Consider the following 12,169-nt stretch of genomic DNA (forward strand, 5'->3'; position numbering starts at 1 on the left):
AAAATCACATCCATATCAACATGTTTATAACCCCCGGGGCTGTCGTTCTGGTCAAAAAATGAAAATTCTAAAAGTTCCTGTTTTTCTGCTTTAAACTCTAGGTACACATCCAAAATGTATTACTGAGTTGAAAGAAGTGGATTCTGGTGCATGGTTTTGAAACCGCAGTCAGAAAAAAAATCACAACCATATCAACATTTTTATAACCCCCGGGGCTGTCGTTTTGGTCAAAAAATGAACATTCTAAAAGTTCCGGTTTTTCTGCTTTAAACTCTAGGTACACATCCAAAATGTATTACTGAGTTGAAAGAAGTGGATTCTGGTGCATGGTTTTGAAACCAAAGTCAGAAAAAAAATCACATCCATATCAACATTTTTATAACCCCCGGGTCTGTCGTTTTAGTCAAAAAATGAAAATTCTAAAAGTTCCGTTTTTTCTGCTTTAAACTCTAGGTACACATCCAAAATGTATTACTGAGTTGAAAGAAGTGGATTCTGGTGCATGGTTTTGAAACCGCAGTCAGAAAAAAAATCACATCCATATCAACATGTTTATAACCCCCGGGGCTGTCGTTTTGGTCAAAAGATGAAAATTCTAAAAGTTCAGTTTTTTCTGCTTTAAACTCTAGGTACACATCCAAAATGTATTACTGAGTTGAAAGAAGTGGATTCTGGTGCATGGTTTTGAAACCGCAGTCAGAAAAAAAAATCACATATATATCAACATTTTTATAACTCCCGGGGCTGTCGTTTTGGTCAAAAAATGAAAATTCTAAAAGTTCCTGTTTTTCTGCTTTAAGCTCTAGGTACACATCCAAAATGTATTACTGACTTGAAAGAAGTGGATTCTGGTGCATGGTTTTGAAACCGCAGTCAGAAAAAAAAATCACATATATATCAACATTTTTATAACTCCTGGGGCTGTCGTTTTGGTCAAAAAATGAAAATTCTAAAAGTTCCTGTTTTTCTGCTTTAAACTCTAGGTACACATCCAAAATGTATTACTGAGTTGAAAGAAGTGGATTCTGGTGCATGGTTTTGAAACCGCAGTCAGAAAAAAAATCACATCCATATCAACATGTTTATAACCCCCGGGGCTGTCGTTTTGGTCAAAAAATGAAAATTCTAAAAGTTCCGGTTTTTCTGCTTTAACCTCTAGGTACACATCCAAAATGTATTACTGAGTTGAAAGAAGTGGATTCTGGTGCATGGTTTTGAAACCGCAGTCAGAAAAAAAATCACATCCATATCAACATGTTTATAACCCCCGGGGCTGTCGTTTTGGTCAAAAAATTAAAATTCTAAAAGTTCCTGTTTTTCTGCTTTAAACTCTAGGTACACATCCAAAATGTATTACTGAGTTGAAAGAAGTGGATTCTGGTGCATGGTTTTGAAACCGCAGTCAGAAAAAAAATCACATCCATATCAACATGTTTATAATCCCCGGGGCTGTCGTTCTGGTCAAAAAATGAAAATTCTAAAAGTTCCTGTTTTTCTGCTTTAAACTCTAGGTACACATCCAAAATGTATTACTGACTTGAAAGACGTGCATTCTGGTGCATGGTTTTGAAACCGCAGTCAGAAAAAAATCACATCCATATCAACATGTTTATAACCCCCGGGGCTGTCGTTTTGGTCAAAAAATGAAAATTCTAAAAGTTCCTGTTTTTCTGCTTTAAACTCTAGGTACACATCCAAAATGTATTACTGAGTTGAAAGAAGTGGATTCTGGTGCATGGTTTTGAAACCGCAGTCAGAAAAAAAATCACATCCATATCAACATGTTTATAACCCCCGGGGCTGTCGTTCTGGTCAAAAAATGAAAATTCTAAAAGTTCCTGTTTTTCTGCTTTAAACTCTAGGTACACATCCAAAATTTATTACTGAGTTGAAAGAAGTGGATTCTGGTGCATGGTTTTAAAACCAAAGTCAGAAAAAAAATCACATCCATATCAACATTTTTATAACCCCCGGGTCTGTCGTTTTAGTCAAAAAATGAAAATTCTAAAAGTTCCGTTTTTTCTGCTTTAAACTCTAGGTACACATCCAAAATGTATTACTGAGTTGAAAGAAGTGGATTCTGGTGCATGGTTTTGAAACCGCAGTCAGAAAAAAAATCACATCCATATCAACATGTTTATAACCCCCGGGTCTGTCGTTTTAGTCAAAAAATGAAAATTCTAAAAGTTCAGTTTTTTCTGCTTTAAACTCTAGGTACACATCCAAAATGTATTACTGAGTTGAAAGAAGTGGATTCTGGTGCATGGTTTTGAAACCGCAGTCAGAAAAAAAATCACATCCATATCAACATGTTTATAATCCCCGGGGCTGTCGTTCTGGTCAAAAAATAAAAATACTAAAAGTTCCTGTTTTTCTGCTTTAAACTCTAGGTACACATCCAAAATGTATTACTGAGTTGAAAGAAGTGGATTCTGGTGCATGGTTTTGAAACCGCAGTCAGAAAAAAAAATCACATATATATCAACATTTTTATAACTCCCGGGGCTGTCGTTTTGGTCAAAAAATGAAAATTCTAAAAGTTCCTGTTTTTCTGCTTTAAACTCTAGGTACACATCCAAAATGTATTACTGAGTTGAAAGAAGTGGATTCTGGTGCATGGTTTTGAAACTGCAGTCAGAAAAAAAATCACATCCATATCAACATTTTTATAACCCCCGGGGCTGTCGTTCTGGTCAAAAAATGAAAATTCTAAAAGTTCAGTTTTTTCTGCTTTAAACTCTAGGTACACATCCAAAATGTATTACTGACTTGAAAGAAGTGGATTCTGGTGCATGGTTTTGAAACCGCAGTCAGAAAAAAAATCACATCCATATCAACATGTTTATAACCCCCGGGGCTGTCGTTCTGGTCAAAAAATGAAAATTCTAAAAGTTCCTGTTTTTCTGCTTTAAACTCTAGGTACACATCCAAAATGTATTACTGAGTTGAAAGAAGTGGATTCTGGTGCATGGTTTTGAAACCGCAGTCAGAAAAAAAATCACATCCATATCAACATGTTTATAACCCCCGGGGCTGTCGTTCTGGTCAAAAAATGAAAATTCTAAAAGTTCCTGTTTTTCTGCTTTAAACTCTAGGTACACATCCAAAATTTATTACTGAGTTGAAAGAAGTGGATTCTGGTGCATGGTTTTGAAACCGCAGTCAGAAAAAAAATCACATCCATATCAACATGTTTATAACCCCCGGGGCTGTCGTTCTGGTCAAAAAATGAAAATTCTAAAAGTTCCTGTTTTTCTGCTTTAAACTCTAGGTACACATCCAAAATGTATTACTGAGTTGAAAGAAGTGGATTCTGGTGCATGGTTTTGAAACCGCAGTCAGAAAAAAAATCACATCCATATCAACATGTTTATAATCCCCGGGGCTGTCGTTCTGGTCAAAAAATGAAAATTCTAAAAGTTCCTGTTTTTCTGCTTTAAACTCTAGGTACACATCCAAAATGTATTACTGAGTTGAAAGAAGTGGATTCTGGTGCATGGTTTTGAAACCGCAGTCAGAAAAAAAAATCACATATATATCAACATTTTTATAACTCCCGGGGCTGTCGTTTTGGTCAAAAAATGAAAATTCTAAAAGTTCCTGTTTTTCTGCTTTAAACTCTAGGTACACATCCAAAATGTATTACTGAGTTGAAAGAAGTGGATTCTGGTGCATGGTTTTGAAACTGCAGTCAGAAAAAAAATCACATCCATATCAACATTTTTATAACCCCCGGGGCTGTCGTTCTGGTCAAAAAATGAAAATTCTAAAAGTTCAGTTTTTTCTGCTTTAAACTCTAGGTACACATCCAAAATGTATTACTGACTTGAAAGAAGTGGATTCTGGTGCATGGTTTTGAAACCGCAGTCAGAAAAAAAATCACATCCATATCAACATGTTTATAACCCCCGGGGCTGTCGTTCTGGTCAAAAAATGAAAATTCTAAAAGTTCCTGTTTTTCTGCTTTAAACTCTAGGTACACATCCAAAATGTATTACTGAGTTGAAAGAAGTGGATTCTGGTGCATGGTTTTGAAACCGCAGTCAGAAAAAAAATCACATCCATATCAACATGTTTATAACCCCCGGGGCTGTCGTTCTGGTCAAAAAATGAAAATTCTAAAAGTTCCTGTTTTTCTGCTTTAAACTCTAGGTACACATCCAAAATTTATTACTGAGTTGAAAGAAGTGGATTCTGGTGCATGGTTTTGAAACCGCAGTCAGAAAAAAAATCACATCCATATCAACATGTTTATAACCCCCGGGGCTGTCGTTCTGGTCAAAAAATGAAAATTCTAAAAGTTCCTGTTTTTCTGCTTTAAACTCTAGGTACACATCCAAAATTTATTACTGAGTTGAAAGAAGTGGATTCTGGTGCATGGTTTTGAAACCGCAGTCAGAAAAAAAATCACATCCATATCAACATGTTTATAACCCCCGGGGCTGTCGTTTTGGTCAAAAAATGAAAATTCTAAAAGTTCAGTTTTTTCTGCTTTAAACTCTAGGTACACATCCAAAATGTATTACTGAGTTGAAAGAAGTGGATTCTGGTGCATGGTTTTGAAACCGCAGTCAGAAAAAAAAATCACATATATATCAACATTTTTATAACTCCCGGGGCTGTCGTTTTGGTCAAAAAATGAAAATTCTAAAAGTTCCTGTTTTTCTGCTTTAAACTCTAGGTACACATCCAAAATGTATTACTGAGTTGAAAGAAGTGGATTCTGGTGCATGGTTTTGAAACTGCAGTCAGAAAAAAAATCACATCCATATCAACATTTTTATAACCCCCGGGGCTGTCGTTTTGGTCAAAAAATGAAAATTCTAAAAGTTCAGTTTTTTCTGCTTTAAACTCTAGGTACACATCCAAAATGTATTACTGACTTGAAAGAAGTGGATTCTGGTGCATGGTTTTGAAACCGCAGTCAGAAAAAAAATCACATCCATATCAACATGTTTATAACCCCCGGGGCTGTCGTTCTGGTCAAAAAATGAAAATTCTAAAAGTTCATGTTTTTCTGCTTTAAACTCTAGGTACACATCCAAAATGTATTACTGAGTTGAAAGAAGTGGATTCTGGTGCATGGTTTTGAAACCGCAGTCAGAAAAAAAATCACATCCATATCAACATGTTTATAACCCCCGGGGCTGTCGTTTTGGTCAAAAAATGAAAATTTTAAAAGTTCCTGTTTTTCTGCTTTAAACTCTAGGTACACATCCAAAATGTATTACTGAGTTGAAAGAAGTGGATTCTGGTGCATGGTTTTGAAACCGCAGTCAGAAAAAAAATCACATCCATATCAACATGTTTATAACCCCCGGGGCTGTCGTTCTGGTCAAAAAATGAAAATTCTAAAAGTTCCTGTTTTTCTGCTTTAAACTCTAGGTACACATCCAAAATGTATTACTGACTTGAAAGAAGTGCATTCTGGTGCATGGTTTTGAAACCGCAGTCAGAAAAAAATCACATCCATATCAACATGTTTATAACCCCCGGGGCTGTCGTTTTGGTCAAAAAATGAAAATTCTAAAAGTTCCTGTTTTTCTGCTTTAAACTCTAGGTACACATCCAAAATGTATTACTGAGTTGAAAGAAGTGGATTCTGGTGCATGGTTTTGAAACCGCAGTCAGAAAAAAAATCACATCCATATCAACATGTTTATAACCCCCGGGGCTGTCGTTCTGGTCAAAAAATGAAAATTCTAAAAGTTCCTGTTTTTCTGCTTTAAACTCTAGGTACACATCCAAAATGTATTACTGAGTTGAAAGAAGTGGATTCTGGTGCATGGTTTTGAAACCGCAGTCAGAAAAAAAATCACATCCATATCAACATGTTTATAACCCCCGGGGCTGTCGTTTTGGTCAAAAAATGAAAATTCTAAAAGTTCCGGTTTTTCTGCTTTAACCTCTAGGTACACATCCAAAATGTATTACTGAGTTGAAAGAAGTGGATTCTGGTGCATGGTTTTGAAACCGCAGTCAGAAAAAAAAATCACATATATATCAACATTTTTATAACTCCCGGGGCTGTCGTTTTGGTCAAAAAATGAAAATTCTAAAAGTTCCTGTTTTTCTGCTTTAAACTCTAGGTACACATCCAAAATGTATTACTGAGTTGAAAGAAGTGGATTCTGGTGCATGGTTTTGAAACTGCAGTCAGAAAAAAAATCACATCCATATCAACATTTTTATAACCCCCGGGGCTGTCGTTTTGGTCAAAAAATGAAAATTCTAAAAGTTCAGTTTTTTCTGCTTTAAACTCTAGGTACACATCCAAAATGTATTACTGACTTGAAAGAAGTGGATTCTGGTGCATGGTTTTGAAACCGCAGTCAGAAAAAAAATCACATCCATATCAACATGTTTATAACCCCCGGGGCTGTCGTTCTGGTCAAAAAATGAAAATTCTAAAAGTTCATGTTTTTCTGCTTTAAACTCTAGGTACACATCCAAAATGTATTACTGAGTTGAAAGAAGTGGATTCTGGTGCATGGTTTTGAAACCGCAGTCAGAAAAAAAATCACATCCATATCAACATGTTTATAACCCCCGGGGCTGTCGTTTTGGTCAAAAAATGAAAATTTTAAAAGTTCCTGTTTTTCTGCTTTAAACTCTAGGTACACATCCAAAATGTATTACTGAGTTGAAAGAAGTGGATTCTGGTGCATGGTTTTGAAACCGCAGTCAGAAAAAAAATCACATCCATATCAACATGTTTATAACCCCCGGGGCTGTCGTTCTGGTCAAAAAATGAAAATTCTAAAAGTTCCTGTTTTTCTGCTTTAAACTCTAGGTACACATCCAAAATGTATTACTGACTTGAAAGAAGTGCATTCTGGTGCATGGTTTTGAAACCGCAGTCAGAAAAAAATCACATCCATATCAACATGTTTATAACCCCCGGGGCTGTCGTTTTGGTCAAAAAATGAAAATTCTAAAAGTTCCTGTTTTTCTGCTTTAAACTCTAGGTACACATCCAAAATGTATTACTGAGTTGAAAGAAGTGGATTCTGGTGCATGGTTTTGAAACCGCAGTCAGAAAAAAAATCACATCCATATCAACATGTTTATAACCCCCGGGGCTGTCGTTCTGGTCAAAAAATGAAAATTCTAAAAGTTCCTGTTTTTCTGCTTTAAACTCTAGGTACACATCCAAAATGTATTACTGAGTTGAAAGAAGTGGATTCTGGTGCATGGTTTTGAAACCGCAGTCAGAAAAAAAATCACATCCATATCAACATGTTTATAACCCCCGGGTCTGTCGTTTTAGTCAAAAAATGAAAATTCTAAAAGTTCAGTTTTTTCTGCTTTAAACTCTAGGTACACATCCAAAATGTATTACTGAGTTGAAAGAAGTGGATTCTGGTGCATGGTTTTGAAACCGCAGTCAGAAAAAAAATCACATCCATATCAACATGTTTATAATCCCCGGGGCTGTCGTTCTGGTCAAAAAATGAAAATTCTAAAAGTTCCTGTTTTTCTGCTTTAAACTCTAGGTACACATCCAAAATGTATTACTGAGTTGAAAGAAGTGGATTCTGGTGCATGGTTTTGAAACCGCAGTCAGAAAAAAAAATCACATATATATCAACATTTTTATAACTCCCGGGGCTGTCGTTTTGGTCAAAAAATGAAAATTCTAAAAGTTCCTGTTTTTCTGCTTTAAACTCTAGGTACACATCCAAAATGTATTACTGAGTTGAAAGAAGTGGATTCTGGTGCATGGTTTTGAAACTGCAGTCAGAAAAAAAATCACATCCATATCAACATTTTTATAACCCCCGGGGCTGTCGTTCTGGTCAAAAAATGAAAATTCTAAAAGTTCAGTTTTTTCTGCTTTAAACTCTAGGTACACATCCAAAATGTATTACTGACTTGAAAGAAGTGGATTCTGGTGCATGGTTTTGAAACCGCAGTCAGAAAAAAAATCACATCCATATCAACATGTTTATAACCCCCGGGGCTGTCGTTCTGGTCAAAAAATGAAAATTCTAAAAGTTCCTGTTTTTCTGCTTTAAACTCTAGGTACACATCCAAAATGTATTACTGAGTTGAAAGAAGTGGATTCTGGTGCATGGTTTTGAAACCGCAGTCAGAAAAAAAATCACATCCATATCAACATGTTTATAACCCCCGGGGCTGTCGTTCTGGTCAAAAAATGAAAATTCTAAAAGTTCCTGTTTTTCTGCTTTAAACTCTAGGTACACATCCAAAATTTATTACTGAGTTGAAAGAAGTGGATTCTGGTGCATGGTTTTGAAACCGCAGTCAGAAAAAAAATCACATCCATATCAACATGTTTATAACCCCCGGGGCTGTCGTTCTGGTCAAAAAATGAAAATTCTAAAAGTTCCTGTTTTTCTGCTTTAAACTCTAGGTACACATCCAAAATTTATTACTGAGTTGAAAGAAGTGGATTCTGGTGCATGGTTTTGAAACCGCAGTCAGAAAAAAAATCACATCCATATCAACATGTTTATAACCCCCGGGGCTGTCGTTTTGGTCAAAAAATGAAAATTCTAAAAGTTCAGTTTTTTCTGCTTTAAACTCTAGGTACACATCCAAAATGTATTACTGAGTTGAAAGAAGTGGATTCTGGTGCATGGTTTTGAAACCGCAGTCAGAAAAAAAAATCACATATATATCAACATTTTTATAACTCCCGGGGCTGTCGTTTTGGTCAAAAAATGAAAATTCTAAAAGTTCCTGTTTTTCTGCTTTAAACTCTAGGTACACATCCAAAATGTATTACTGAGTTGAAAGAAGTGGATTCTGGTGCATGGTTTTGAAACTGCAGTCAGAAAAAAAATCACATCCATATCAACATTTTTATAACCCCCGGGGCTGTCGTTTTGGTCAAAAAATGAAAATTCTAAAAGTTCAGTTTTTTCTGCTTTAAACTCTAGGTACACATCCAAAATGTATTACTGACTTGAAAGAAGTGGATTCTGGTGCATGGTTTTGAAACCGCAGTCAGAAAAAAAATCACATCCATATCAACATGTTTATAACCCCCGGGGCTGTCGTTCTGGTCAAAAAATGAAAATTCTAAAAGTTCCTGTTTTTCTGCTTTAAACTCTAGGTACACATCCAAAATGTATTACTGAGTTGAAAGAAGTGGATTCTGGTGCATGGTTTTGAAACCGCAGTCAGAAAAAAAATCACATCCATATCAACATGTTTATAACCCCCGGGGCTGTCGTTCTGGTCAAAAAATGAAAATTCTAAAAGTTCCTGTTTTTCTGCTTTAAACTCTAGGTACACATCCAAAATTTATTACTGAGTTGAAAGAAGTGGATTCTGGTGCATGGTTTTGAAACCGCAGTCAGAAAAAAAATCACATCCATATCAACATGTTTATAACCCCCGGGGCTGTCGTTCTGGTCAAAAAATGAAAATTCTAAAAGTTCCTGTTTTTCTGCTTTAAACTCTAGGTACACATCCAAAATTTATTACTGAGTTGAAAGAAGTGGATTCTGGTGCATGGTTTTGAAACCGCAGTCAGAAAAAAAATCACATCCATATCAACATGTTTATAACCCCCGGGGCTGTCGTTTTGGTCAAAAAATGAAAATTCTAAAAGTTCAGTTTTTTCTGCTTTAAACTCTAGGTACACATCCAAAATGTATTACTGAGTTGAAAGAAGTGGATTCTGGTGCATGGTTTTGAAACCGCAGTCAGAAAAAAAAATCACATATATATCAACATTTTTATAACTCCCGGGGCTGTCGTTTTGGTCAAAAAATGAAAATTCTAAAAGTTCCTGTTTTTCTGCTTTAAACTCTAGGTACACATCCAAAATGTATTACTGAGTTGAAAGAAGTGGATTCTGGTGCATGGTTTTGAAACTGCAGTCAGAAAAAAAATCACATCCATATCAACATTTTTATAACCCCCGGGGCTGTCGTTTTGGTCAAAAAATGAAAATTCTAAAAGTTCAGTTTTTTCTGCTTTAAACTCTAGGTACACATCCAAAATGTATTACTGACTTGAAAGAAGTGGATTCTGGTGCATGGTTTTGAAACCGCAGTCAGAAAAAAAATCACATCCATATCAACATGTTTATAACCCCCGGGGCTGTCGTTCTGGTCAAAAAATGAAAATTCTAAAAGTTCCTGTTTTTCTGCTTTAAACTCTAGGTACACATCCAAAATGTATTACTGAGTTGAAAGAAGTGGATTCTGGTGCATGGTTTTGAAACCGCAGTCAGAAAAAAAATCACATCCATATCAACATGTTTATAACCCCCGGGGCTGTCGTTCTGGTCAAAAAATGAAAATTCTAAAAGTTCCTGTTTTTCTGCTTTAAACTCTAGGTACACATCCAAAATTTATTACTGAGTTGAAAGAAGTGGATTCTGGTGCATGGTTTTGAAACCGCAGTCAGAAAAAAAATCACATCCATATCAACATGTTTATAACCCCCGGGGCTGTCGTTCTGGTCAAAAAATGAAAATTCTAAAAGTTCCTGTTTTTCTGCTTTAAACTCTAGGTACACATCCAAAATTTATTACTGAGTTGAAAGAAGTGGATTCTGGTGCATGGTTTTGAAACCGCAGTCAGAAAAAAAATCACATCCATATCAACATGTTTATAACCCCCGGGGCTGTCGTTTTGGTCAAAAAATGAAAATTCTAAAAGTTCAGTTTTTTCTGCTTTAAACTCTAGGTACACATCCAAAATGTATTACTGAGTTGAAAGAAGTGGATTCTGGTGCATGGTTTTGAAACCGCAGTCAGAAAAAAAAATCACATATATATCAACATTTTTATAACTCCCGGGGCTGTCGTTTTGGTCAAAAAATGAAAATTCTAAAAGTTCCTGTTTTTCTGCTTTAAACTCTAGGTACACATCCAAAATGTATTACTGAGTTGAAAGAAGTGGATTCTGGTGCATGGTTTTGAAACTGCAGTCAGAAAAAAAATCACATCCATATCAACATTTTTATAACCCCCGGGGCTGTCGTTTTGGTCAAAAAATGAAAATTCTAAAAGTTCAGTTTTTTCTGCTTTAAACTCTAGGTACACATCCAAAATGTATTACTGACTTGAAAGAAGTGGATTCTGGTGCATGGTTTTGAAACCGCAGTCAGAAAAAAAATCACATCCATATCAACATGTTTATAACCCCCGGGGCTGTCGTTCTGGTCAAAAAATGAAAATTCTAAAAGTTCCTGTTTTTCTGCTTTAAACTCTAGGTACACATCCAAAATTTATTACTGAGTTGAAAGAAGTGGATTCTGGTGCATGGTTTTGAAACCGCAGTCAGAAAAAAAATCACATCCATATCAACATGTTTATAACCCCCGGGGCTGTCGTTTTGGTCAAAAAATGAAAATTCTAAAAGTTCAGTTTTTTCTGCTTTAAACTCTAGGTACACATCCAAAATGTATTACTGAGTTGAAAGAAGTGGATTCTGGTGCATGGTTTTGAAACCGCAGTCAGAAAAAAAAATCACATATATATCAACATTTTTATAACTCCCGGGGCTGTCGTTTTGGTCAAAAAATGAAAATTCTAAAAGTTCCTGTTTTTCTGCTTTAAACTCTAGGTACACATCCAAAATGTATTACTGAGTTGAAAGAAGTGGATTCTGGTGCATGGTTTTGAAACTGCAGTCAGAAAAAAAATCACATCCATATCAACATTTTTATAACCCCCGGGGCTGTCGTTTTGGTCAAAAAATGAAAATTCTAAAAGTTCAGTTTTTTCTGCTTTAAACTCTAGGTACACATCCAAAATGTATTACTGACTTGAAAGAAGTGGATTCTGGTGCATGGTTTTGAAACCGCAGTCAGAAAAAAAATCACATCCATATCAACATGTTTATAACCCCCGGGGCTGTCGTTCTGGTCAAAAAATGAAAATTCTAAAAGTTCCTGTTTTTCTGCTTTAAACTCTAGGTACACATCCAAAATGTATTACTGAGTTGAAAGAAGTGGATTCTGGTGCATGGTTTTGAAACCGCAGTCAGAAAAAAAAATCACATATATATCAACATTTTTATAACTCCCGGGGCTGTCGTTTTGGTCAAAAAATGAAAATTCTAAAAGTTCCTGTTTTTCTGCTTTAAACTCTAGGTACACATCCAAAATGTATTACTGAGTTGAAAGAAGTGGATTCTGGTGCATGGTTTTGAAACTGCAGTCAGAAAAAAAATCACATCCATAT

The sequence above is a fragment of the Crinia signifera genome, chromosome 11, assembly GCF_055691185.1.
Source record: "Crinia signifera chromosome 11, ASM5569118v1, whole genome shotgun sequence".
Taxonomy (NCBI): Eukaryota; Metazoa; Chordata; class Amphibia; order Anura; family Myobatrachidae; genus Crinia; species Crinia signifera.